General features: G+C 37.4%; 9 non-coding genes and 69 pseudogenes across 9 annotated transcripts; all 78 read right to left on the reverse strand.

The window, feature by feature from the left end:
• Nucleotides 1-106, reverse strand: part of LOC148472197 (5S ribosomal RNA) — a 119-nt pseudogene extending 13 nt beyond the window's left edge.
• A 116-nt stretch (nucleotides 107-222) lies between these two features.
• Nucleotides 223-341, reverse strand: LOC148472198 (5S ribosomal RNA). The gene has a single exon (XR_015873873.1). It is a non-coding gene; the product is annotated as a 5S ribosomal RNA (ribosomal RNA).
• Nucleotides 342-458: 117 nt separating this feature from the next.
• On the reverse strand, nucleotides 459-577 carry LOC148472199 (5S ribosomal RNA; annotated as a pseudogene).
• A 115-nt stretch (nucleotides 578-692) lies between these two features.
• Nucleotides 693-811, reverse strand: LOC148472200 (5S ribosomal RNA; annotated as a pseudogene).
• Nucleotides 812-927: 116 nt separating this feature from the next.
• On the reverse strand, nucleotides 928-1,046 carry LOC148472201 (5S ribosomal RNA; annotated as a pseudogene).
• Nucleotides 1,047-1,162: 116 nt separating this feature from the next.
• On the reverse strand, nucleotides 1,163-1,281 carry LOC148472202 (5S ribosomal RNA; annotated as a pseudogene).
• Nucleotides 1,282-1,397: 116 nt separating this feature from the next.
• LOC148472203 (5S ribosomal RNA) lies at nucleotides 1,398-1,516 on the reverse strand (annotated as a pseudogene).
• A 116-nt stretch (nucleotides 1,517-1,632) lies between these two features.
• On the reverse strand, nucleotides 1,633-1,751 carry LOC148472204 (5S ribosomal RNA; annotated as a pseudogene).
• Nucleotides 1,752-1,862: 111 nt separating this feature from the next.
• LOC148472205 (5S ribosomal RNA) lies at nucleotides 1,863-1,981 on the reverse strand (annotated as a pseudogene).
• Nucleotides 1,982-2,097: 116 nt separating this feature from the next.
• Nucleotides 2,098-2,216, reverse strand: LOC148472206 (5S ribosomal RNA; annotated as a pseudogene).
• A 350-nt stretch (nucleotides 2,217-2,566) lies between these two features.
• Nucleotides 2,567-2,685, reverse strand: LOC148472207 (5S ribosomal RNA; annotated as a pseudogene).
• A 116-nt stretch (nucleotides 2,686-2,801) lies between these two features.
• LOC148472208 (5S ribosomal RNA) lies at nucleotides 2,802-2,920 on the reverse strand. The gene has a single exon (XR_015873530.1). It is a non-coding gene; the product is annotated as a 5S ribosomal RNA (ribosomal RNA).
• A 350-nt stretch (nucleotides 2,921-3,270) lies between these two features.
• On the reverse strand, nucleotides 3,271-3,389 carry LOC148472209 (5S ribosomal RNA; annotated as a pseudogene).
• Nucleotides 3,390-3,505: 116 nt separating this feature from the next.
• Nucleotides 3,506-3,624, reverse strand: LOC148472210 (5S ribosomal RNA; annotated as a pseudogene).
• A 116-nt stretch (nucleotides 3,625-3,740) lies between these two features.
• Nucleotides 3,741-3,859, reverse strand: LOC148472211 (5S ribosomal RNA; annotated as a pseudogene).
• Nucleotides 3,860-3,975: 116 nt separating this feature from the next.
• LOC148472212 (5S ribosomal RNA) lies at nucleotides 3,976-4,094 on the reverse strand. The gene has a single exon (XR_015873884.1). It is a non-coding gene; the product is annotated as a 5S ribosomal RNA (ribosomal RNA).
• Nucleotides 4,095-4,210: 116 nt separating this feature from the next.
• LOC148472213 (5S ribosomal RNA) lies at nucleotides 4,211-4,329 on the reverse strand (annotated as a pseudogene).
• A 115-nt stretch (nucleotides 4,330-4,444) lies between these two features.
• On the reverse strand, nucleotides 4,445-4,563 carry LOC148472214 (5S ribosomal RNA; annotated as a pseudogene).
• Nucleotides 4,564-4,679: 116 nt separating this feature from the next.
• On the reverse strand, nucleotides 4,680-4,798 carry LOC148472215 (5S ribosomal RNA; annotated as a pseudogene).
• A 116-nt stretch (nucleotides 4,799-4,914) lies between these two features.
• LOC148472216 (5S ribosomal RNA) lies at nucleotides 4,915-5,033 on the reverse strand (annotated as a pseudogene).
• A 116-nt stretch (nucleotides 5,034-5,149) lies between these two features.
• Nucleotides 5,150-5,268, reverse strand: LOC148472217 (5S ribosomal RNA; annotated as a pseudogene).
• Nucleotides 5,269-5,384: 116 nt separating this feature from the next.
• LOC148472218 (5S ribosomal RNA) lies at nucleotides 5,385-5,503 on the reverse strand (annotated as a pseudogene).
• A 116-nt stretch (nucleotides 5,504-5,619) lies between these two features.
• On the reverse strand, nucleotides 5,620-5,738 carry LOC148472219 (5S ribosomal RNA; annotated as a pseudogene).
• Nucleotides 5,739-5,854: 116 nt separating this feature from the next.
• Nucleotides 5,855-5,973, reverse strand: LOC148472220 (5S ribosomal RNA; annotated as a pseudogene).
• Nucleotides 5,974-6,089: 116 nt separating this feature from the next.
• LOC148472221 (5S ribosomal RNA) lies at nucleotides 6,090-6,208 on the reverse strand (annotated as a pseudogene).
• Nucleotides 6,209-6,323: 115 nt separating this feature from the next.
• LOC148472222 (5S ribosomal RNA) lies at nucleotides 6,324-6,441 on the reverse strand (annotated as a pseudogene).
• Nucleotides 6,442-6,557: 116 nt separating this feature from the next.
• Nucleotides 6,558-6,676, reverse strand: LOC148472223 (5S ribosomal RNA; annotated as a pseudogene).
• Nucleotides 6,677-6,792: 116 nt separating this feature from the next.
• LOC148472224 (5S ribosomal RNA) lies at nucleotides 6,793-6,911 on the reverse strand (annotated as a pseudogene).
• A 116-nt stretch (nucleotides 6,912-7,027) lies between these two features.
• Nucleotides 7,028-7,146, reverse strand: LOC148472225 (5S ribosomal RNA; annotated as a pseudogene).
• Nucleotides 7,147-7,262: 116 nt separating this feature from the next.
• On the reverse strand, nucleotides 7,263-7,381 carry LOC148472226 (5S ribosomal RNA). Its single transcript, XR_015873284.1, has one exon. It is a non-coding gene; the product is annotated as a 5S ribosomal RNA (ribosomal RNA).
• Nucleotides 7,382-7,497: 116 nt separating this feature from the next.
• On the reverse strand, nucleotides 7,498-7,616 carry LOC148472227 (5S ribosomal RNA). The gene has a single exon (XR_015873604.1). It is a non-coding gene; the product is annotated as a 5S ribosomal RNA (ribosomal RNA).
• Nucleotides 7,617-7,732: 116 nt separating this feature from the next.
• On the reverse strand, nucleotides 7,733-7,851 carry LOC148472228 (5S ribosomal RNA; annotated as a pseudogene).
• Nucleotides 7,852-7,968: 117 nt separating this feature from the next.
• LOC148472229 (5S ribosomal RNA) lies at nucleotides 7,969-8,087 on the reverse strand (annotated as a pseudogene).
• A 116-nt stretch (nucleotides 8,088-8,203) lies between these two features.
• Nucleotides 8,204-8,322, reverse strand: LOC148472230 (5S ribosomal RNA; annotated as a pseudogene).
• Nucleotides 8,323-8,438: 116 nt separating this feature from the next.
• LOC148472231 (5S ribosomal RNA) lies at nucleotides 8,439-8,557 on the reverse strand (annotated as a pseudogene).
• A 116-nt stretch (nucleotides 8,558-8,673) lies between these two features.
• On the reverse strand, nucleotides 8,674-8,792 carry LOC148472232 (5S ribosomal RNA; annotated as a pseudogene).
• Nucleotides 8,793-8,907: 115 nt separating this feature from the next.
• On the reverse strand, nucleotides 8,908-9,025 carry LOC148472233 (5S ribosomal RNA; annotated as a pseudogene).
• A 116-nt stretch (nucleotides 9,026-9,141) lies between these two features.
• Nucleotides 9,142-9,260, reverse strand: LOC148472234 (5S ribosomal RNA; annotated as a pseudogene).
• Nucleotides 9,261-9,376: 116 nt separating this feature from the next.
• On the reverse strand, nucleotides 9,377-9,495 carry LOC148472235 (5S ribosomal RNA; annotated as a pseudogene).
• A 116-nt stretch (nucleotides 9,496-9,611) lies between these two features.
• LOC148472236 (5S ribosomal RNA) lies at nucleotides 9,612-9,730 on the reverse strand (annotated as a pseudogene).
• Nucleotides 9,731-9,846: 116 nt separating this feature from the next.
• LOC148472237 (5S ribosomal RNA) lies at nucleotides 9,847-9,965 on the reverse strand. The gene has a single exon (XR_015873895.1). It is a non-coding gene; the product is annotated as a 5S ribosomal RNA (ribosomal RNA).
• A 115-nt stretch (nucleotides 9,966-10,080) lies between these two features.
• LOC148472238 (5S ribosomal RNA) lies at nucleotides 10,081-10,199 on the reverse strand (annotated as a pseudogene).
• Nucleotides 10,200-10,315: 116 nt separating this feature from the next.
• On the reverse strand, nucleotides 10,316-10,434 carry LOC148472239 (5S ribosomal RNA). Its single transcript, XR_015874315.1, has one exon. It is a non-coding gene; the product is annotated as a 5S ribosomal RNA (ribosomal RNA).
• A 116-nt stretch (nucleotides 10,435-10,550) lies between these two features.
• LOC148472240 (5S ribosomal RNA) lies at nucleotides 10,551-10,669 on the reverse strand (annotated as a pseudogene).
• A 117-nt stretch (nucleotides 10,670-10,786) lies between these two features.
• LOC148472241 (5S ribosomal RNA) lies at nucleotides 10,787-10,905 on the reverse strand (annotated as a pseudogene).
• Nucleotides 10,906-11,016: 111 nt separating this feature from the next.
• On the reverse strand, nucleotides 11,017-11,135 carry LOC148472242 (5S ribosomal RNA; annotated as a pseudogene).
• Nucleotides 11,136-11,251: 116 nt separating this feature from the next.
• LOC148472243 (5S ribosomal RNA) lies at nucleotides 11,252-11,370 on the reverse strand (annotated as a pseudogene).
• A 116-nt stretch (nucleotides 11,371-11,486) lies between these two features.
• On the reverse strand, nucleotides 11,487-11,605 carry LOC148472244 (5S ribosomal RNA; annotated as a pseudogene).
• Nucleotides 11,606-11,956: 351 nt separating this feature from the next.
• Nucleotides 11,957-12,075, reverse strand: LOC148472245 (5S ribosomal RNA; annotated as a pseudogene).
• A 115-nt stretch (nucleotides 12,076-12,190) lies between these two features.
• On the reverse strand, nucleotides 12,191-12,309 carry LOC148472246 (5S ribosomal RNA; annotated as a pseudogene).
• A 116-nt stretch (nucleotides 12,310-12,425) lies between these two features.
• LOC148472247 (5S ribosomal RNA) lies at nucleotides 12,426-12,544 on the reverse strand (annotated as a pseudogene).
• A 115-nt stretch (nucleotides 12,545-12,659) lies between these two features.
• Nucleotides 12,660-12,778, reverse strand: LOC148472248 (5S ribosomal RNA; annotated as a pseudogene).
• A 341-nt stretch (nucleotides 12,779-13,119) lies between these two features.
• Nucleotides 13,120-13,238, reverse strand: LOC148472249 (5S ribosomal RNA; annotated as a pseudogene).
• Nucleotides 13,239-13,353: 115 nt separating this feature from the next.
• On the reverse strand, nucleotides 13,354-13,472 carry LOC148472250 (5S ribosomal RNA; annotated as a pseudogene).
• A 104-nt stretch (nucleotides 13,473-13,576) lies between these two features.
• On the reverse strand, nucleotides 13,577-13,695 carry LOC148472251 (5S ribosomal RNA; annotated as a pseudogene).
• A 116-nt stretch (nucleotides 13,696-13,811) lies between these two features.
• LOC148472252 (5S ribosomal RNA) lies at nucleotides 13,812-13,930 on the reverse strand (annotated as a pseudogene).
• A 115-nt stretch (nucleotides 13,931-14,045) lies between these two features.
• LOC148472253 (5S ribosomal RNA) lies at nucleotides 14,046-14,164 on the reverse strand (annotated as a pseudogene).
• Nucleotides 14,165-14,280: 116 nt separating this feature from the next.
• On the reverse strand, nucleotides 14,281-14,399 carry LOC148472254 (5S ribosomal RNA; annotated as a pseudogene).
• A 116-nt stretch (nucleotides 14,400-14,515) lies between these two features.
• LOC148472255 (5S ribosomal RNA) lies at nucleotides 14,516-14,634 on the reverse strand (annotated as a pseudogene).
• A 116-nt stretch (nucleotides 14,635-14,750) lies between these two features.
• On the reverse strand, nucleotides 14,751-14,869 carry LOC148472256 (5S ribosomal RNA; annotated as a pseudogene).
• A 116-nt stretch (nucleotides 14,870-14,985) lies between these two features.
• On the reverse strand, nucleotides 14,986-15,104 carry LOC148472257 (5S ribosomal RNA; annotated as a pseudogene).
• A 116-nt stretch (nucleotides 15,105-15,220) lies between these two features.
• LOC148472258 (5S ribosomal RNA) lies at nucleotides 15,221-15,339 on the reverse strand (annotated as a pseudogene).
• Nucleotides 15,340-15,454: 115 nt separating this feature from the next.
• LOC148472259 (5S ribosomal RNA) lies at nucleotides 15,455-15,573 on the reverse strand (annotated as a pseudogene).
• Nucleotides 15,574-15,924: 351 nt separating this feature from the next.
• On the reverse strand, nucleotides 15,925-16,043 carry LOC148472260 (5S ribosomal RNA; annotated as a pseudogene).
• Nucleotides 16,044-16,393: 350 nt separating this feature from the next.
• LOC148472261 (5S ribosomal RNA) lies at nucleotides 16,394-16,512 on the reverse strand (annotated as a pseudogene).
• Nucleotides 16,513-16,628: 116 nt separating this feature from the next.
• LOC148472262 (5S ribosomal RNA) lies at nucleotides 16,629-16,747 on the reverse strand (annotated as a pseudogene).
• A 115-nt stretch (nucleotides 16,748-16,862) lies between these two features.
• On the reverse strand, nucleotides 16,863-16,981 carry LOC148472263 (5S ribosomal RNA; annotated as a pseudogene).
• Nucleotides 16,982-17,322: 341 nt separating this feature from the next.
• On the reverse strand, nucleotides 17,323-17,441 carry LOC148472264 (5S ribosomal RNA; annotated as a pseudogene).
• Nucleotides 17,442-17,556: 115 nt separating this feature from the next.
• On the reverse strand, nucleotides 17,557-17,675 carry LOC148472265 (5S ribosomal RNA; annotated as a pseudogene).
• Nucleotides 17,676-17,779: 104 nt separating this feature from the next.
• On the reverse strand, nucleotides 17,780-17,898 carry LOC148472266 (5S ribosomal RNA; annotated as a pseudogene).
• A 116-nt stretch (nucleotides 17,899-18,014) lies between these two features.
• LOC148472267 (5S ribosomal RNA) lies at nucleotides 18,015-18,133 on the reverse strand (annotated as a pseudogene).
• A 116-nt stretch (nucleotides 18,134-18,249) lies between these two features.
• On the reverse strand, nucleotides 18,250-18,368 carry LOC148472268 (5S ribosomal RNA; annotated as a pseudogene).
• A 116-nt stretch (nucleotides 18,369-18,484) lies between these two features.
• On the reverse strand, nucleotides 18,485-18,603 carry LOC148472269 (5S ribosomal RNA; annotated as a pseudogene).
• A 116-nt stretch (nucleotides 18,604-18,719) lies between these two features.
• On the reverse strand, nucleotides 18,720-18,838 carry LOC148472270 (5S ribosomal RNA; annotated as a pseudogene).
• Nucleotides 18,839-18,953: 115 nt separating this feature from the next.
• LOC148472271 (5S ribosomal RNA) lies at nucleotides 18,954-19,072 on the reverse strand. The gene has a single exon (XR_015873285.1). It is a non-coding gene; the product is annotated as a 5S ribosomal RNA (ribosomal RNA).
• A 351-nt stretch (nucleotides 19,073-19,423) lies between these two features.
• Nucleotides 19,424-19,542, reverse strand: LOC148472272 (5S ribosomal RNA; annotated as a pseudogene).
• Nucleotides 19,543-19,658: 116 nt separating this feature from the next.
• Nucleotides 19,659-19,777, reverse strand: LOC148472273 (5S ribosomal RNA). The gene has a single exon (XR_015873863.1). It is a non-coding gene; the product is annotated as a 5S ribosomal RNA (ribosomal RNA).
• A 111-nt stretch (nucleotides 19,778-19,888) lies between these two features.
• LOC148472274 (5S ribosomal RNA) overlaps nucleotides 19,889-20,000 on the reverse strand; it is a 119-nt pseudogene continuing 7 nt past the window's right edge.

Below are 20,000 nucleotides of genomic sequence, written 5' to 3' on the forward strand. Positions count from 1 at the left end.
TGGCATTCCCAGGTGGTCTCCCATCCAAGTACTAATCAGGCCCAACACTGCATAGCTTCCAAGATCAGACGAGATTGGGCATGTCCAGTGTGGTTTGGCTGTAGGTGCTCAAAACCATTATCTTTAGACCTCTTTTACTTCTTAACTCAAGTAAATTCATAGATAAGTTGAAAAAATTAAATGTAAAATGTAATAGAAAAGAATGTTATGGCAGTATAAAATTACCTACAGCACCTGGTATTCCCAGGTGGTCTCCCATCCAAGTACTAACCAGGCCCAACACTGCATAGTTTCCAAGATCAGACGAGATTGGGCATTTCCAGTGTGGTTTGGCTGTAGGTGCCCAAAAGCATTAAATTTATACCTGCTATTACTTCTTAACTCAAGTAAATTCATTGATAAGTTGAAAAAATTAAATGTAAAATGTAATAGAAAAGAATGTTATGGCAGTATAAAATTACCTACAGCACCTGGTATTCCCAGGTGGTCTCCCATCCAAGTACTAACCAGGCCCAACACTGCATAGCTTCCAAGATCAGACGAGATTGGGCATGTCCAGTGTGGTTTGGCTGTTGGTGCTCAAAAACATTAACTTTAGACCTCTTTTACTTCTTAACTCAAGTAAATTCAATGATAAGTTGTAAAATTAAATGTAAAATATAATAGAAAAGAATGTTATGGCAGTATAAAATTACCTACAGCTCATGGTATTCCCAGGTGGTCTCCCATCCAAGTACTAACCAGGCCCAACACTGCATAGCTTCCAAGATCAGACAAGATTGGGCATGTCCAGTGTGGTTTGGCTGTAGGTGCGCAAAAGCATTAACTTTAGACCTCTATTACTTCTTAACTCAAGTAAATTCATTGATAAGTTGAAAAAATTAAATGTAAAATGTAATAGAAAAGAATGTTATGGAAGTATAAAATTAACTACAGCACCTGGTATTGCCAGGTGGTCTCCCATCCAAGTACTAACCAGGCCCAACACTGCATAGCTTCCAAGATCAGATGAGATTGGGCATGTCCAGTGTGGTTTGGCTGTAGGTGCTCAAAAACATTAACTTTAGACCTCTTTTACTTCTTAACTCAAGTAAATTCATTGATAAGTTGAAACAATTAAATGTAAAATGTTCTAGAAAAGAATGTTATGGCAGTATAAAAGTACCTACAGCACCTGGTATTCCCAGGTGGTCTCCCATCCAAGTACAAACCAGGCCAAACACTGCAGAGCTTGCAAGATCAGACGAGATTGGGCATGTCCAGTGTGGTTTGACTGTAGGTGCTCAAAAACATTAACTTTAGACATCTTTTACTTCTTAACTCAAGTAAATTCATTGACAAGTTGAAAAAATTAAATGTAAAATTTAATAGAAAAGAATGTTATGGCAGTATAAAATTACCTACAGCACCTGATATTCCCAGGTGGTCTCCCATTCAAGTACAAACCAGGCCCAACACTGCATAACTTCCAAAATCAGACGAGATTGGGCATGTCCAGTGTGGTTTGGCTATAGGCGCTCAAAAACATTAAATTTAGACCTCTTTTACTTCTTAACTCAAGTAAATTAATTGATAAGTTGAAAAAATGTAATGTAAAATGTAATAGAAAAGAATGTTATGGCTATATAAAATTACCTACAGCACCAGGGATTCCTAGGTGGTCTCCCATCCAAGTACTATCCAGGCCCAACACTGCATAGCTTCCAATATCAGAAGAGATTGGGCATGTCCAGTGTGTTTTGGCTGTAAGTACTCAAAGAAATTAACTTTAGACCTCTTTTACTTCTTTACTCAAGTAAATTCATTGATAAGTTGAAAAAATTAAATGTAAAATGTAATAGACTGTTATGGCAGTATAAAATTACCTACAGCACCTGGGATTCCTAGGTGGTCTCCCATCCAAATACTAACCAGGCCCAACCCTGCAGAGCTCCCAAGATCAGACGAGATTGGGCATGTCCACTGTGGTTTGGCTGTAGGTGCTCAAAAACATTAACTTTAGACCTCTTTTACTTCTTTACTCAAGTAAATTCACTGATAAGTTGAAAAAATTAAATGTAAAATGTAATAGAAAAGAATGTTATGGCAGTATAAAATTACCTACAGAACCTGGGATTCCTAGGTAGTCTCCCATCCAAGTACAAACCAGTCCCAACACTGCATAGCTTCCAAGATCAGATGAGATTGGGCATGTCCAGTGTGGTTTGGCTGTATGTGCTCAAAAACATTAACTTTAGACCTCTATTACTTCTTAACTCAAGTAAATTCATTGATAAGTTGAAAAAATTAAATGTAAAATGTAATAGAAAAGAATGTTATGGCAGTATAAAATTACCTACTGCAGCTGGTTTCCCCAGGTGGTCTCCCATCCAAGTACTGACCATGCACAACACTGCATAGCTACCAAGATAAGACGAGATGGGGCATGTCCAGTGTGGATTGGCTGTAGGTGCTCAAAAGTATTAACTTTAGACCTCTTTTACTTCTTAACTCAAGTAAATTCAATGATAAGTTGAAAAATTAAATGTAAAATGTAATAGAAAAGAATGTTATGGCAGTATAAAATTACCTACAGCTCCTGGTATTCCAGGGTGGTCTCCCATCCAAGCACTAACCAGGCCCAACACTGCATAGCTTCCAAGATCAGATGAGATTGGGCATGTCCAGTGTGGTTTGGCTGTAGGTGCTCAAAAACATTAACTTTAGACTTCTTTTACTTCTTCACTCAAGTAAATTCATTGATAAGTTGAAAAAATTAAATGTAAAATGTAATAGAAAAGAATGTTATGGCTGCATAAAATTACCTACAGCACCTGGTATTCCCAGGTGGTCTCCCATCCAAGTACTAACCAGGCCCAACACTGCATAGCTTCCAAGATCAGATGAGATTGGGCATGTCCAGCGTGGTTTGGCTGTAGGTGCTCAAAAACATTAACTTTAGACCTCTATTACTTCTTAACTCAAGTAAATTCATTGATAAGTTGAAAAAATTAAATGTAAAATGTAATAGAAAAGAATGTTATGGCAGTATAAAATTACCTACTGCAGCTGGTTTCCCCAGGTGGTCTCCCATCCAAGTACTGACCATGCCCAACACTGCATAGCTACCAAGATAAGACGAGATGGGGCATGTCCAGTGTGGATTGACTGTAGGTGCTCAAAAGTATTAACTTTAGACCTCTTTTACTTCTTAACTCAAGTAAATTCAATGATAAGTTGAAAAATTAAATGTAAAATGTAATAGAAAAGAATGTTATGGCAGTATAAAATTACCTACAGCTCCTGGTATTCCCGGGTGGTCTCCCATCCAAGTACTAACCAGGCCCAACACTGCATAGCTTCCAAGATCAGACGAGATTGGGCATGTCCAGTGTGGTTTGGCTGTAGGTGCTCAAAAACATTAACTTTAGACCTCTTTTACTTCTTTACTCAAGTAAATTCATTGATAAGTTGAAAAAATTAAATTTAAAGTGTAATAGAAAAGAATGTTATGGCAGTATAAAATTACCTACAGCACCTGGGATAACTAGGTGGTCTCCTATCCAAGTACTAAACAGGTCCAACACTGCATAGCTTCCAAGATCAGACGAGATTGGGCATGTCCAGTGTGGTTTGGCTGTAGGTGCTCAAAAACATTAACTTTAGACCTCTTTTACTTCTTCACTCAAGTAAATTCATTGATAAGTTGAAAAAATTAAATGTAAAATGTAATAGAAAAGAATGTTATGGCTGCATAAAATTACCTAAAGCACCTGGTATTCCCAGGTGGTCTCCCATCCAAGTCCTAACCAGGCCCAACACTGCATAGCTTCCAAGATCAGACGAGATTGGGCATGTCCAGTGTGGTTTGGCTGTAGGTGCTCAATACCATTATCTTTAGACCTCTTTTATTTCTTAACTCAAGTAAATTCATAGATAAGTTGAAAAAATTAAATGTAAAATGTAATAGAAAAGAATGTTATGGCAGTATAAAATTACCTACAGCACCTGGTATTCCCAGGTGGTCTCCCATCCAAGTACTAACCAGGCCCAACACTGCATAGTTTCCAAGATCAGACGAGATTGGGCATTTCCAGTGTGGTTTGGCTGTAGGTGCCCAAAAGCATTAAATTTATACCGCTATTACTTCTTAACTCAAGTAAATTCATTGATAAGTTGAAAAAATTAAATGTAAAATGTAATAGAAAAGAAAGTTATGGCAGTATAAAATTACCTACCGCACCTGGTATTCCCAGTTGGTCTCCCATCCAAGTACTAACCAGGCCCAACACTGCATAGCTTCCAAGATCAGACGAGATTGGGCATGTCCAGTGTGGTTTGGCTGTAGGTGCTCAAAAACATTAACTTTAGACCTCTTTTACTTCTTAACTCAAGTAAATTCAATGATAAGTTGTAAAATTAAATGTAAAATATAATAGAAAAGAATGTTATGGCAGTATAAAATTACCTACAGCTCATGGTATTCCCAGGTGGTCTCCCATCCAAGTACTAACCAGGCCCAACACTGCATAGCTTCCAAGTTCAGACAAGATTGGGCATGTCCAGTGTGGTTTGGCTGTAGGTGCGCAAAAGCATTAACTTTAGACCTCTATTACTTCTTAACTCAAGTAAATTCATTGATAAGTTGAAAAAATTAAATGTAAAATGTAATAGAAAAGAATGTTATGGAAGTATAAAATTAACTACAGCACCTGGTATTGCCAGGTGGTCTCCCATCCAAGTACTAACCAGGCCCAACACTGCATAGCTTCCAAGAACAGATGAGATTGGGCATGTCCAGTGTGGATTGGCTGTAGGTGCTCAAAAACATTAACTTTAGACCTCTTTTACTTCTTAACTCAAGTAAATTCATTGATAAGTTGAAACTTTTAAATTTAAAATGTTCTAGAAAAGAATGTTTTGGCAGTATAAAAATACCTACAGCACCTGGTATTCCCAGGTGGTCTCCCATCCAAGTACAAACCAGGCCAAACACTGCAGAGCTTGCAAGATCAGACGAGATTGGGCATGTCCAGTGTGGTTTGACTGTAGGTGCTCAAAAACATTAACTTTAGACATCTTTTACTTCTTAACTCAAGTAAATTCATTGACAAGTTGAAAAAATTAAATGTAAAATTTAATAGAAAAGAATGTTATGGCAGTATAAAATTACCTACAGCACCTGATATTCCCAGGTGGTCTCCCATTCAAGTACAAACCAGGCCCAACACTGCATAACTTCCAAGAACAGACGAGATTGGGCATGTCCAGTGTGGTTTGGCTATAGGCGCTCAAAAACATTAAATTTAGACCTCTTTTACTTCTTAACTCAAGTAAATTAATTGATAAGTTGAAAAAATGTAATGTAAAATGTAATAGAAAAGAATGTTATGGCTATATAAAATTACCTACAGCACCAGGGATTCCTAGGTGGTCTCCCATCCAAGTACTATCCAGGCCCAACACTGCATAGCTTCCAATATCAGACGAGATTGGGCATGTCCAGTGTGGTTTGGCTGTAGGTGCTCAAAAACATTAACTTTAGACCTCTTTTACTTCTTAACTCAAGTAAATTCATTGATAAGTTGAAAAAATTAAATTTAAAATGTAATAGAAAAGAATGTTATGGCAGTATAAAATTACCTACAGCACCTGGGATAACTAGGTGGTCTCCTATCCAAGTACTAAACAGGTCCAACACTGCATAGCTTCCAAGATCAGACGAGATTGGGCATGTCCAGTGTGGTTTGGCTGTAGGTGCTCAAAAACATTAACTTTAGACCTCTTTTACTTCTTCACTCAAGTAAATTCATTGATAAGTTGAAAAAATTAAATGTAAAATGTAATAGAAAAGAATGTTATGGCTGCATAAAATTACCTACAGCACCTGGTATTCCCTGGTGGTCTCCCATCCAAGTACTAACCAGACCCAACACTGCATAGCTTCCAAGATCAGACGAGATTGGGCATGTCCAGTGTGGTTTGGCTGTAGGTGCTCAAAAACATTAACTTTAGACCTCTATTACTTCTTAACTCAAGTAAATTCATTGATAAGTTGAAAAAATTAAATTTAAAATGTAATAGAAAAGAATGTTATGGCAGTATAAAATTACCTACAGCACCTGGTAATCCCTGGTGGTCTACCATCCAAGTACTAACCATGCCCAACACTGCATAGCTTCCAAGTTCAGACAAGATTGGGCATGTCCAGTGTGGTTTGGCTGTAGGTGCTCAAAAACCTTAACTTTAGATCTCTTTTACTTCTTAACTCAAGTAAATTCAATGATAAGTTGAAAAATGAAATGTAAAATGTAATAGAAAAGAATGTTATGGCAGTATAAAATTACCTACAGCATCTGGTATTCCCAGGTGGTCTCCCATCCAAGTACTAACCAGGCCCACACTGCATAGCTTCCAAGATCAGATAAGATTGGGCATGTCCAGTGTGGTTTGGCTGTAGGTGCTCAAAACCATTAACTTTAGACCTCTTTTACTTCTTAACTCAAGTAAATTCATTGATAAGTTGAAAAAATTAAATGTAAAATGTAATAGAAAAGAATGTTATGGCAGTATAAAATTACCTACAGCACCTGGTATTGCCAGGTGGTCTCCCATCCAAGTACTAACCAGGCCCAACACTGCATAGTTTCCAAGATCAGACGAGATTGGGCATGTCCAGTGTGGTTTGGCTGTAGGTGCCCAAAAGCATTAAATTTATACCTCTATTACTTCTTAACTCAAGTAAATTCAATGATAAGTTGAAAAAATGTAATGTAAAATGTAATAGAAAAGAATGTTATGGCACTATAAAATTACCTACAGCACCAGGGATTCCTAGGTGGTCTCCCATCCAAGTACTATCCAGGCCCAACACTGCATAGCTTCCAATATCAGACGAGATTGGGCATGTCCAGTGTGGTTTGGCTGTAGGTGCGCAAATACATTAACTTTAGACCTCTTTTACTTCTTTACTCAAGTAAATTCATTGATAAGTTGAAAAAATTAAATGTAAAATGTAATAGAAAAGAATGTTATGGCAGTATAAAATTACCTACAGCACCTGGTATTCCCAGGTGGTCTCCCATCCAAGTACTAACCAGGCCCAACACTGCATAGTTTCCAAGATCAGACAAGATTGGGCATGTCCAGTGTGGTTTGGCTGTAGGTGCCCAAAAGCATTAAATTTATACCGCTATTACTTCTTAACTCAAGTAAATTCATTGATAAGTTGAAAAAATTAAATGTAAAATGTAATAGAAAAGAATGTTATGGCAGTATAAAATTACCTACAGCACCTGGTATTCCCAGGTGGTCTCCCATCCAAGTACTAACCAGGCCCAACACTGCATAGCTTCCAAGATCAGACGAGATTGGGCATGTCCAGTGTGGTTTGGCTGTAGGTGCTCAAAAACATTAACTTTAGACCTCTTTTACTTCTTAACTCAAGTAAATTCATTAATAAGTTGAAAAAATTAAATGTAAAATGTAATAGAAAAGAATGGTATGGCAGTATAAAATTACCTACAGCACCTGGTATTCCCAGGTGGTCTCCCATCCAAGTACTAACCAGGCCCAACACTGCATAGCTTCCAAGATCAGATGAGATTGGGCATGTCCAGTATGGTTTGGCTGTAGGTGCTCAAAAACATTAACTTTAGACCTCTTTTACTTCTTAACTCAAGTAAATTCATTGATACGTTGAAAAAATTAAATGTAAAATGTTCTAGAAAAGAATGTTATGGCAGTATAAAATTAGCTACAGCACCTGGTATTCCCAGGTGGTCTCCCATCCAAGTACAAACCAGGCCAAACACTGCATAGCTTCCAAGATCAGATGAGATTGGGCATGTCCAGTGTGGTTTGACTGTAGGTGCTCAAAAACATTAACTTTAGACATCTTTTACTTCTTAACTCAAGTAAATTCATTGATAAGTTGAAAAAATTAAATGTAAAATTTAATAGAAAAAGAATGTTATGGCTATATAAAATTACCTACAGCACCAGGGATTCCTAGGTGGTCTCCCATCCAAGTACTATCCAAGCCCAACACTGCATAGCTTCCAATATCAGACGAGATTGGGCATGTCCAGTGTGGTTTGGCTGTAGGTGCTCAAAAACATTAACTTTAGACCTCTTTTACTTCTTAACTCAAGTAAATTCATTGATAAGTTGAAAAAATTAAATTTAAAATGTAATAGAAAAGAATGTTATGGCAGTATAAAATTACCTACAGCACCTGGGATAACTAGGTGGTCTCCTATCCAAGTACTAAACAGGTCCAACACTGCATAGCTTCCAAGATCAGACGAGATTGGGCATGTCCAGTGTGGTTTGGCTGTAGGTGCTCAAAAACATTAACTTTAGACCTCTTTTACTTCTTCACTCAAGTAAATTCATTGATAAGTTGAAAAAATTAAATGTAAAATGTAATAGAAAAGAATGTTATGGCTGCATAAAATTACCTACAGCACCTGGTATTCCCAGGTGGTCTCCCATCCAAGTACTAACCAGACCCAACACTGCATAGCTTCCAAGATCAGACGAGATTGGGCATGTCCAGTGTGGTTTGGCTGTAGGTGCTCCAAAACATTAACTTTAGACCTCTATTACTTCTTAACTCAAGTAAATTCATTGATAAGTTGAAAAAATTAAATTTAAAATGTAATAGAAAAGAATGTTATGGCAGTATAAAATTACCTACAGCACCTGGTAATCCCTGGTGGTCTACCATCCAAGTACTAACCACGCCCAACACTGCATAGCTTCCAAGTTCAGAAGAGATTGGGCATGTCCAGTGTGGTTTGGCTGTAGGTGCTCAAAAACCTTAACTTTAGATCTCTTTTACTTCTTAACTCAAGTAAATTCAATGATAAGTTGAAAAATGAAATGTAAAATGTAATAGAAAAGAATGTTATGGCAGTATAAAATTACCTACAGCATCTGGCATTCCCAGGTGGTCTCCCATCCAAGTACTAACCAGGCCCACACTGCATAGCTTCCAAGATCAGATGAGATTGGGCATGTCCAGTGTGGTTTGGCTGTAGGTGCTCAAAACCATTAACTTTAGACCTCTTTTACTTCTTAACTCAAGTAAATTCATTGATAAGTTGAAAAAATTAAATGTAAAATGTAATAGAAAAGAATGTTATGGCAGTATAAAATTACCTACAGCACCTGGTATTGCCAGGTGGTCTCCCATCCAAGTACTAACCAGGCCCAACACTGCATAGTTTCCAAGATCAGACGAGATTGGGCATGTCCAGTGTGGTTTGGCTGTAGGTGCCCAAAAGCATTAAATTTATACCGCTATTACTTCTTAACTCAAGTAAATTCAATGATAAGTTGAAAAAATGTAATGTAAAATGTAATAGAAAAGAATGTTATGGCTATATAAAATTACCTACAGCACCAGGGATTCCTAGGTGGTCTCCCATCCAAGTACTATCCAGGCCCAACACTGCATAGCTTCCAATATCAGACGAGATTGGGCATGTCCAGTGTGGTTTGGCTGTAGGTGTGCAAAGACATTAACTTTAGACCTCTTTTACTTCTTTACTCAAGTAAATTCATTGATAAGTTGAAAAAATTAAATGTAAAATGTAATAGAAAAGAATGTTATGGCAGTATAAAATTACCTACAGCACCTGGTATTCCCAGGTGGTCTCCCATCCAAGTACTAACCAGGCACAACACTGCATAGTTTCCAAGATCAGACAAGATTGGGCATGTCCAGTGTGGTTTGGCTGTAGGTGCCCAAAAGCATTAAATTTATACCACTATTACTTCTTAACTCAAGTAAATTCATTGATAAGTTGAAAAAATTAAATGTAAAATGTAATAGAAAAGAACGTTATGGCAGTATAAAATTACCTACAGCACCTGGTATTCCCAGGTGGTCTCCCATCCAAGTACTAACCAGGCCCAACACTGCATAGCTTCCAAGATCAGACGAGATTGGGCAAATCCAGTGTGGTTTGGCTGTAGGTGCACAAAAACATTAACTTTAGACCTCTTTTACTTCTTAACTCAAGTAAATTCAATGATAAGTTGTAAAATTAAATGTAAAATATAATCGAAAAGAATGTTATGGCAGTATAAAATTACCTACAGCTCCTGGTATTCCCAGGTGGTCTCCCATCCAAGTACTAACCAGGCCCAACACTGCATAGCTTCCAAGATCAGACAAGATTGGGCATGTCCAGTGTGGTTTGGCTATAGGTGCGCAAAAGCATTAACTTTAGACCTCTATTACTTCTTAACTCAAGTAAATTCATTAATAAGTTGAAAAAATTAAATGTAAAATGTAATTGAAAAGAATGTTATGGCAGTATAAAATTACCTACAGCACCTGGTATTCCCAGGTGGTCTCCCATCCAAGTACTAACCAGGCCCAACACTGCATAGCTTCCAAGATCAGATGAGATTGGGCATGTCCAGTGTGGTTTGGCTGTAGGTGCTCAAAAACATTAATTTTAGACCTCTATTACTTCTTAACTCAAGTAAATTCATTGATAAGTTGAAAAAATTAAATGTAAAATGTTCTAGAAAAGAATGTTATGGCAGTATAAAATTACCTACAGCACCTGGTATTCCCAGGTGGTCTCCCATCCAAGTACAAACCAGTCCAAACACTGCATAGCTTCCAAGATCAGATGAGATTGGGCATGTCCAGTGTGGTTTGACTGTAGGTGCTCAAAAACATTAACTTTAGACATCTTTTACTTCTTAACTCAAGTAAATTCATTGATAAGTTGAAAAAATTAAATGTAAAATTTAATAGGAAAAGAATGTTATGGCTATATAAAATTACCTACAGCACCAAGGATTCCTAGGTGGTCTCCCATCCAAGTACTATCCAAGCCCAACACAGCATAGCTTCCAATATCAGACGAGATTGGGCATGTCCAGTGTGGTTTGGCTGTAGGTGCTCAAAGAAATTAACTTTAGAACTCTTTTACTTCTTTACTCAAGTAAATTCATTGATAAGTTGAAAAAATGAAATGTAAAATGTAATAGACTGTTATGGCAGTATAAAATTACCTACAGCACCTGGGATTCCTAGGTGGTCTCCCATCCAAGTACTAACCAGGCCCAACACTGCATAGCTTCCAAGATCAGACGAGATTGGGCATGTCCACTGTGGTTTGGCTGTTGGTGCTCAAAAACATTAACTTTAGACATCTTTTACTTCTTTACTCAAGTAAATTCATTGATAAGTTGAAAAATTAAATGTAAAATGTAATAGTAAAGAATGTTATGGCAGTATAAAAATTACCTACAGAACCTGGGATTCCTAGGTAGTCTCCCAACCAAGTACAAACCAGTCCCAACACTGCATAGCTTCCAAGATCAGACGAGATTGGGCATGTCCAGTGTGGTTTGGCTGTAGGTGCTCAAAAACATTAACTTTAGACCTGTATTACTTCTTAATTCAAGTAAATTCATTGATAAGTTGAAAAAATTAAATGTAAAATGTAATAGAAAAGAATGTTATGGCAGTATAAAATTACCTACAGCATCTGGTAATCCCTGGTGGTCTCCCATCCAAGTACTAACCAGGCCCAACACTGCATAGCTTCCAAGTTCAGACGAGATTGGGCATGTCCAGTGTGGATTGGCTGTAGGTGCTCCAATACATTAACTTTAGACCTCTTTTACTTCTTAACTCGAGTAAATTCAATGATAAGTTGAAAAAATTAAATGTAAAATGTAATAGAAAAGAATGTTATGGCAGTATAAAATTACCTACTGCACCTGGTTTTCCCAGGTGGTCTCCCATCCAAGTACTGACCATTCCCAACACTGCATAGCTTCCAAGATCAAATGACATTGGCCATGTCCAGTGTGGTTTGGCTATAGGTGCTGAAAAATATTAACTTTAGACCTCTTTTACATCTTAACTCAAGTAAATTCTTTGCTAAGTTGAAAAAATGTAATGTAAAATGTAATAGAAAAGAATGTTATGGCTATATAAAATTACCTACAGCACCTGGTATTCCCAGGTGGTCTCCCATCCAAGTACAAACCAGGCCCAACACTGCATAGCTTCCAAGATCAGACAAGATTGGGCATGTCCAGTGTGGTTTGGCTGTAGGTGCTAAAATCCTTAACTTTAGACCTCTTTTACTTCTTAACTCAAGTAAATTAATTGATAAGTTGAAAAAATTAAATGTAAAATGTAATAGAAAAGAAAGTTATGGCAGTATAAAATTACCTACAGCACCTGGTATTTCCAGGTGGTCTCCCATCCAAGTACTGACCATGCCCAACACTGCATAGCTTCCAAGATCAAACGACATTGGCCATGTCCAGTGTGGTTTGGCTATAGGTGCTCAAAAATATTAACTTTATACCTCTTTTACTTCTTAACTCAAGTAAATTCATTGCTAAGTTGAAAAAATGTAATGTAAAATGTAATAGAAAAGAATGTCATGGCTATATAAAATTACCTACAGCACCTGGTATTCCCAGGTGGTCTCCCATCCAAGTACTAACCAGGCCCAACACTGCATAGCTTCCAAGATCAGATGAGATTGGGCATGTCCAGTGTGGTTTGGATGTAGGTACTCAAAAACATTAACTTTAGACCTCTATTACTTCTTATCGCAAGTAAATTCATTGATAAGTTGAAAAATGAAACGTAAAATGTAATAGAAAAGAATGTTATGGCAGTATAAAATTACCTACAGCACCTGGTATTCCCAGGTGGTGTCCCATCCAAGTACTAACCAGGCCCAACACTGCATAGCTTCCAAGATCAGACGAGATTGGGCATGTCCAGTGTGGTTTGGCTGGAGCTGCTCAAAAACATTAACTTTAGACCTCTTTTACTTCTTTACTCAAGTAAATTCATTGATAAGTTGAAAAAATTAAATGTAAAATGTAATAGAAAAGAATGTTATGGCAGTATAAAAATACCTACTGCACCTGGTTTTCCAAGGTGGTCTCACATCCAAGTACTGACCATTCCCAACACTGCATAGCTTCCAAGATCAAACGACATTGGCTATGTCCAGTGTGGTTTGCCTATAGGTGCTGAAAAATATTAACTTTAGACCTCTTTTACTTCTTAACTCAAGTAAATTCATTGCTAAGTTGAAAAAATGCAATGTAAAATGTAATGTTATGGCTATATAAAATTACCTACAGCACCTGGTATTCCCAGGTGGTCTCTCATCCAAGTACTAACCAGGCCCAACACTGCATAGCTTCCAAGATCAGATGAGATTGGGCATGTCCAGTGTGGTTTGGCTGTAGGTGCTAAAAGCCTTAACTTTAGACATCTTTTACTTCTTAACTCAAGTAAATTCATTGATAAGTTGAAAAAATTAAATGAAAAATGTAATAGAAAAGAATGTTATGGCAGTATAAAATTACCTACAGCACCTGGTATTCCCAGGTGGTCTCCCATCCAAGTACTGACCATGCCCAACACTGCATAGCTTCCAAGATCAAACGACATTGGCCATGTCCAGTGTGGTTTGGCTATAGGTGCTGAAAAATATTAACTTTAGACGTCTTTTACTTCTTAACTCAAGTAAATTCATTGCTAAGTTGAAAAAATGTAATAGAAAAGAATGTTATGGCTATATAAAATTACCTACAGCACCTGGTATTCCCAGGTGGTCTCCCATCCAAGTACTAACCAGGCCCAACACTGGATAGCTTCCAAGATCAGACGAGATTGGGCATGTCCAGTGTGGTTTGGCTATAGGTGCTGAAAAATATTAACTTTAGACCTCTTTTACTTCTTAACTCAAGTAAATTCATTGCTAAGTTGAAAAAATGTAATGTAAAATGTAATAGAAAAGAATGTTATGGCTATACAAAATTACCTACAGCACCTGGTATTCCCAGGTGGTCTCCCATCCAAGTACTAACCAGGCCCAACACTGCATAGCTTCCAAGATCAGACGAGATTGGGCATGTCCAGTGTGGTTTGGCAATAGGTGCTAAAAGTCTTAACTTTAGACCTCTTTTACTTCTTAACTCAAGTAAATTCATTGCTAAGTTGAAAAAATTAAATGTAAAATGTAATAAAAAAGACTGTTATGGCAGTATAAAATTACCTACAGCACCTGGGATTCCCAGGTGGTCTCCCATCCAAGTACTAACCAGACCGAACACTGCATAGCTTTCAAAATCAGACGAGATTGGGCATGTCCAGTGTGGTTTGGCTGTGGGTTCTCAAAAACATTAACTTTAGACCTCTTTTACTTCTTAACTCAAATAAATTCATTGATAAGTTGAAAAAATTAAATGTAAAATGTAATAGAAAAGAATGTTATGGCAATATAAAATTACCTACAGAACCTGGGATTCCTAGGTGGTCTCCTATCCAAGTACTAAACAGGTCCAACACTGCATAGCTTCCAAGATCAGACGAGATTGGGCATGTCCAGTGTGGTTTGGCTGTAGGTGCTCAAAAACATTAACTTTAGACCTCTTTTACTTCTTAACTCAAGTAAATTCATTGATAAGTTGAAAAAATTAAATGTAAAATGTAATAGAAAAGAAAGTTATGGCTGCATAAAATTACCTACAGCACCTGGTATTCCCAGGTGGTCTCCCATCCAAGTACTAACCAGGCCCAACACTGCATAGCTTCCAAGATCAGACAAGATTGGGCATGTCCAGTGTGGTTTGGCTGTAGGTGCTCAAAAACATTAACTTTAGACCTCTATTACTTCTTAACTCAAATAAATTCATTGATAAGTTGAAAAAATTAAATTTAAAATGTAATAGAAAAGAATGTTATGGCAGTATAAAATTACCTACAGCACGTGGTAATCCCTGGTGGTCTCCCATCCAAGTACTAACCACGCCCAACACTGCATAGCTTCCAAGATCAAATGACATTGGCCATGTCCAGTGTGGTTTGGCTATAGGTGCTGAAAAATATTAACTTTAGACCTCTTTTACTTCTTAACTCAAGTAAATTCATTGCTAAGTTGAAAAAATGTAATGTAAAATGTAATAGAAAAGAATGTTATGGCTGCATAAAATTACCTACAGCACCTGGTATTCCCAGGTGGTTTCCCATCCAAGTACTAACCAGGCCCAACACTGCATAGCTTCCAAAATCAGACGAGATTGGGCATGTCCAGTCTGGTTTGGCTGTGGGTGCTCAAAAACATTAACTTTAGACCTCTATTACTTCTTACCTCAAGTAAATTCATTGATAAGTTGAAAAAATTAAATTTAAAATGTAATAGAAAAGAATGTTATGGCACTATAAAATTAACTACAGCACCTGGTAATCCCATGTGGTCTCCCATCCAAGTACTAACCAGGCCCAACACTGCATAGCTTCCAAGTTCAGACGAGATTGGGCATGTCCAGTGTGGTTTGACTGTAGGTGCTCAAAAACATTAACTTTAGACCTCTTTTACTTCTTAACTCAAGTAAATTCAATGATAAGTTGAAAAATGAAATGTAAAATGTAATAGAAAAGAATGTTATGGCAGTATAAAATTACCTACAGCACCTGGTATTCCCAGGTGGTCTCCCATCCAAGTACGAACCAGGCCCAACACTGCATAGCTTCCAAGATCAGACGAGATTGGGCATGTCCAGTGTGGTTTGGCTGTAGGTGCTCAAAAACATTAACTTTAGACCTCTTTTACTTCTTAACTCAAGTAAATTCATTGATAAGTTGAAAGAATGAAATGTAAAATGTAATAGAAAAGAATGTTTTGGTTGTCTAAAATTCCCTACAGCACCTGGTATTCCCAGGTGGTCTCCCATTCAAGTACTGACCATGCCCAACACTGCATAGCTACCAAGATAAGACGAGATGGGGTATGTCCAGTGTGGATTGGATGTAGGTGCTCAAAAGTATTAACTTTAGACCTCTTTTACTTCTTAACTCAAGTAAATTCATTGCTAAGTTGAAAAAATGTAATGTAAAATGTAATAGAAAAGAATGTTATGGCTATATAAAATTACCTACAGCACCTGGTATTCCCAGGTGGTCTCCCATCCAAGTACAAACCAGGCCCAACACTGCATAGCTTCCAAGATCAGACAAGATTGGGCATGTCCAGTGTGGTTTGGCTGTAGGTGCTAAAATCCTTAACTTTAGACCTCTTTTACTTCTTAACTCAAGTAAATTCATTGATAAGTTGAAAAAATTAAATGTAAAATGTAATAGAAAAGAATGTTATGGCAGTATAAAATTACCTACAGCACCTGGTATTTCCAGGTGGTCTCCCATCCAAGTACTGACCATGCCCAACGCTGCATAGCTTCCAAGATCAAACGACATTGGCCATGTCCAGTGTGGTTTGGCTATAGGTGCTCAAAAATATTAACTTTATACCTCTTTTACTTCTTAACTCAAGTAAATTCATTGCTAAGTTGAAAAAATGTAATGTAAAATATAATAGAAAAGAATGTTATGGCAGTATAAAATTACCTACAGCACCTGGTATTCCCAGGTGGTCTCCCATCCAAGTACTAACCAGGCCCAACACTGCATAGCTTCCAAGATCAGATGAGATTGGGCATGTCCAGTGTGGTTTGGATGTAGGTGCTCAAAAACATTAACTTTAGACCTCTATTACTTCTTAACTCAAGTAAATTCATTGATAAGTTGAAAAAATTAAATTTAAAATGTAATAGAAAAGAATGTTATGGCAGTATAAAATTACCTACAGCATCTGGTAATCCCTGGTGGTCTCCCATTCAAGTACTAACCAGGCCCAACACTGCATAGCTTCCAAGTTCAGACGAGTTTGGGCATGTCCAGTGTGGATTGGCTGTAGGTGCTCAAAAACATTAACTTTAGACCTCTTTTACTTCTTAACTCAAGTAAATTCAATGATAAGTTGAAAAATTAAATGTAAAATGTAATAGAAAAGAATGTTATGGCAGTATAAAATTACCTACAGCACCTGGTATTCCCAGGTGGTGTCCCATCCAAGTACTAACCAGGCCCAACACTGCATAGCTTCCAAGATCAGACGAGATTGGGCATGTCCAGTGTGGTTTGGCTGGAGGTGCTCAAAAACATTAACTTTAGACCTCTTTTACTTCTTTACTCAAGTAAATTCATTGATAAGTTGAAAAAATTAAATGTAAAATGTAATAGAAAAGAATGTTATGGCAGTATAAAAATACCTACTGCACCTGGTTTTCCAAGGTGGTCTCACATCCAAGTACTGACCATTCCCAACACTGCATAGCTTCCAAGATCAAACGACATTGGCTATGTCCAGTGTGGTTTGCCTATAGGTGCTGAAAAATATTAACTTTAGACCTCTTTTACTTCTTAACTCAAGTAAATTCATTGCTAAGTTGAAAAAATGCAATGTAAAATGTAATGTTATGGCTATATAAAATTACCTACAGCACCTGGTATTCCCAGGTGGTCTCTCATCCAAGTACTAACCAGGCCCAACACTGCATAGCTTCCAAGATCAGATGAGATTGGGCATGTCCAGTGTGGTTTGGCTGTAGGTGCTAAAAGCCTTAACTTTAGACATCTTTTACTTCTTAACTCAAGTAAATTCATTGATAAGTTGAAAAAATTAAATGAAAAATGTAATAGAAAAGAATGTTATGGCAGTATAAAATTACCTACAGCACCTGGTATTCCCAGGTGGTCTCCCATCCAAGTACTGACCATGCCCAACACTGCATAGCTTCCAAGATCAAACGACATTGGCCATGTCCAGTGTGGTTTGGCTATAGGTGCTGAAAAATATTAACTTTAGACGTCTTTTACTTCTTAACTCAAGTAAATTCATTGCTAAGTTGAAAAAATGTAATAGAAAACAATGTTATGGCTATATAAAATTACGTACAGCACCTGGTATTCCCAGGTGGTCTCCCATCCAAGTACTAACCAGGCCCAACACTGCATAGCTTCCAAGATCAGACGAGATTGGGCATGTCCAGTGTGGTTTGGCTGTAGGTGCTCAAAAACATTAACTTTAGACCTCTATTACTTCTTAACTCAAATAAATTCATTGATAAGTTGAAAAAATTAAATTTAAAATGTAATAGAAAAGAATGTTATGGCAGTATAAAATTACCTACAGCACGTGGTAATCCCTGGTGGTCTCCCATCCAAGTACTAACCACGCCCAACACTGCATAGCTTCCAAGATCAAATGACATTGGCCATGTCCAGTGTGGTTTGGCTATAGGTGCTGAAAAATATTAACTTTAGACCTCTTTTACTTCTTAACTCAAGTAAATTCATTGCTAAGTTGAAAAAATGTAATGTAAAATGTAATAGAAAAGAATGTTATGGCTATATAAAATTACCTACAGCACCTGGTATTCCCAGGTGGTCTCCCATCCAAGTACTAACCAGGCCCAACACTGCATAGCTTCCAAGATCAGACAAGATTGGGCATGTCCAGTGTGGTTTGGCTGTAGATGCTCAAAAACATTAACTTTAGACCTCTTTTACTTCTTAACTCAAGTAAATTCATTGATAAGTTGAAAAAATGAAATGTAAAATGTAATAGAAAAGAATGTTATGGCTGCATAAAATTACCTACAGCACCTGGTATTCCCAGGTGGTTTCCCATCCAAGTACTAACCAGGCCCAACACTGCATAGCTTCCAAAATCAGACGAGATTGGGCATGTCCAGTGTGGTTTGGCTGTGGGTGCTCAAAAACATTAACTTTAGACCTCTATTACTTCTTACCTCAAGTAAATTCATTGATAAGTTGAAAAAATTAAATTTAAAATGTAATAGAAAAGAATGTTATGGCACTATAAAATTAACTACAGCACCTGGTAATCCCATGTGGTCTCCCATCCAAGTACTAACCAGGCCCAACACTGCATAGCTTCCAAGTTCAGACGAGATTGGGCATGTCCAGTGTGGTTTGGCTGTAGGTGCTCAAAAACATTAACTTTAGACCTCTTTTACTTCTTAACTCAAGTAAATTCAATGATAAGTTGAAAAATGAAATGTAAAATGTAATAGAAAAGAATGTTATGGCAGTATAAAATTACCTACAGCACCTGGTATTCCCAGGTGGTCTCCCATCCAAGTACTAACCAGGCCCAACACTGCATAGCTTCCAAGATCAGACGAGATTGGGCATGTCCAGTGTGGTTTGGCTGTAGGTGCTCAAAAACATTAACTTTAGACCTCTTTTACTTCTTAACTCAAGTAAATTCATTGATAAGTTGAAAGAATGAAATGTAAAATGTAATAGAAAAGAATGTTTTGGTTGTCTAAAATTCCCTACAGCAAGTGGTATTCCCAGGTGGTCTCCCATCCAAGTACTGACCATGCCCAACACTGCATAGCTACCAAGATAAGACGAGATGGGGTATGTCCAGTGTGGATTGGATGTAGGTGCTCAAAAGTATTAACTTTAGACCTCTTTTACTTCTTAACTCAAGTAAATTCAATGATAAGTTGAAAAAATTAAATGTAAAATGTTCTAGAAAAGAATGTTATGGCAGTATAAAATTACCTACAGCACCTGGTATTCCCAGGTGGTCTCCCATCCAAGTACAAACCAGGCCAAACACTGCATAGCTTCCAAAATCAGACGAGATTGGGCATGTCCAGTGTGGTTTGACTGTAGGTGCTCAAAAACATTAACTTTAGACATCTTTTACTTCTTAACTCAAGTAAATTCATTGATAAGTTGAAAAAATTAAATGTAAAATTTAATAGAAAAGAATGTTATGGCAGTATAAAATTACCTACAGCACCTGATATTCCCAGGTGGTCTCCCATTCAAGTACTAACCAGGCCCAACACTGCATAACTTCCAAGATCAGACGAGATTGGGCATGTCCAGTGTGGTTTGGCTGTAGGTGCTCAAAGACATTAACTTTAGACCTCTTTTACTTCTTTACTCAAGTAAATTCATTGATAAGTTGAAAAAATTAAATGTAAAATGTAATAGACTGTTATGGCAGTATAAAATTACCTACAGCACCTGGGATTCCTAGGTGGTCTCCCATCCAAGTACAAACCAGTCCCAACACTGCATAGCTTCCAAGATCAGACGAGATTGGGCATGTCCAGTGTGGTTTGGC

This window comes from Taudactylus pleione, unplaced genomic scaffold, assembly GCF_031769625.1.
Source record: "Taudactylus pleione unplaced genomic scaffold, aTauple2 ptg000967l, whole genome shotgun sequence".
In the NCBI taxonomy this organism is placed as follows: domain Eukaryota; kingdom Metazoa; phylum Chordata; class Amphibia; order Anura; family Myobatrachidae; genus Taudactylus; species Taudactylus pleione.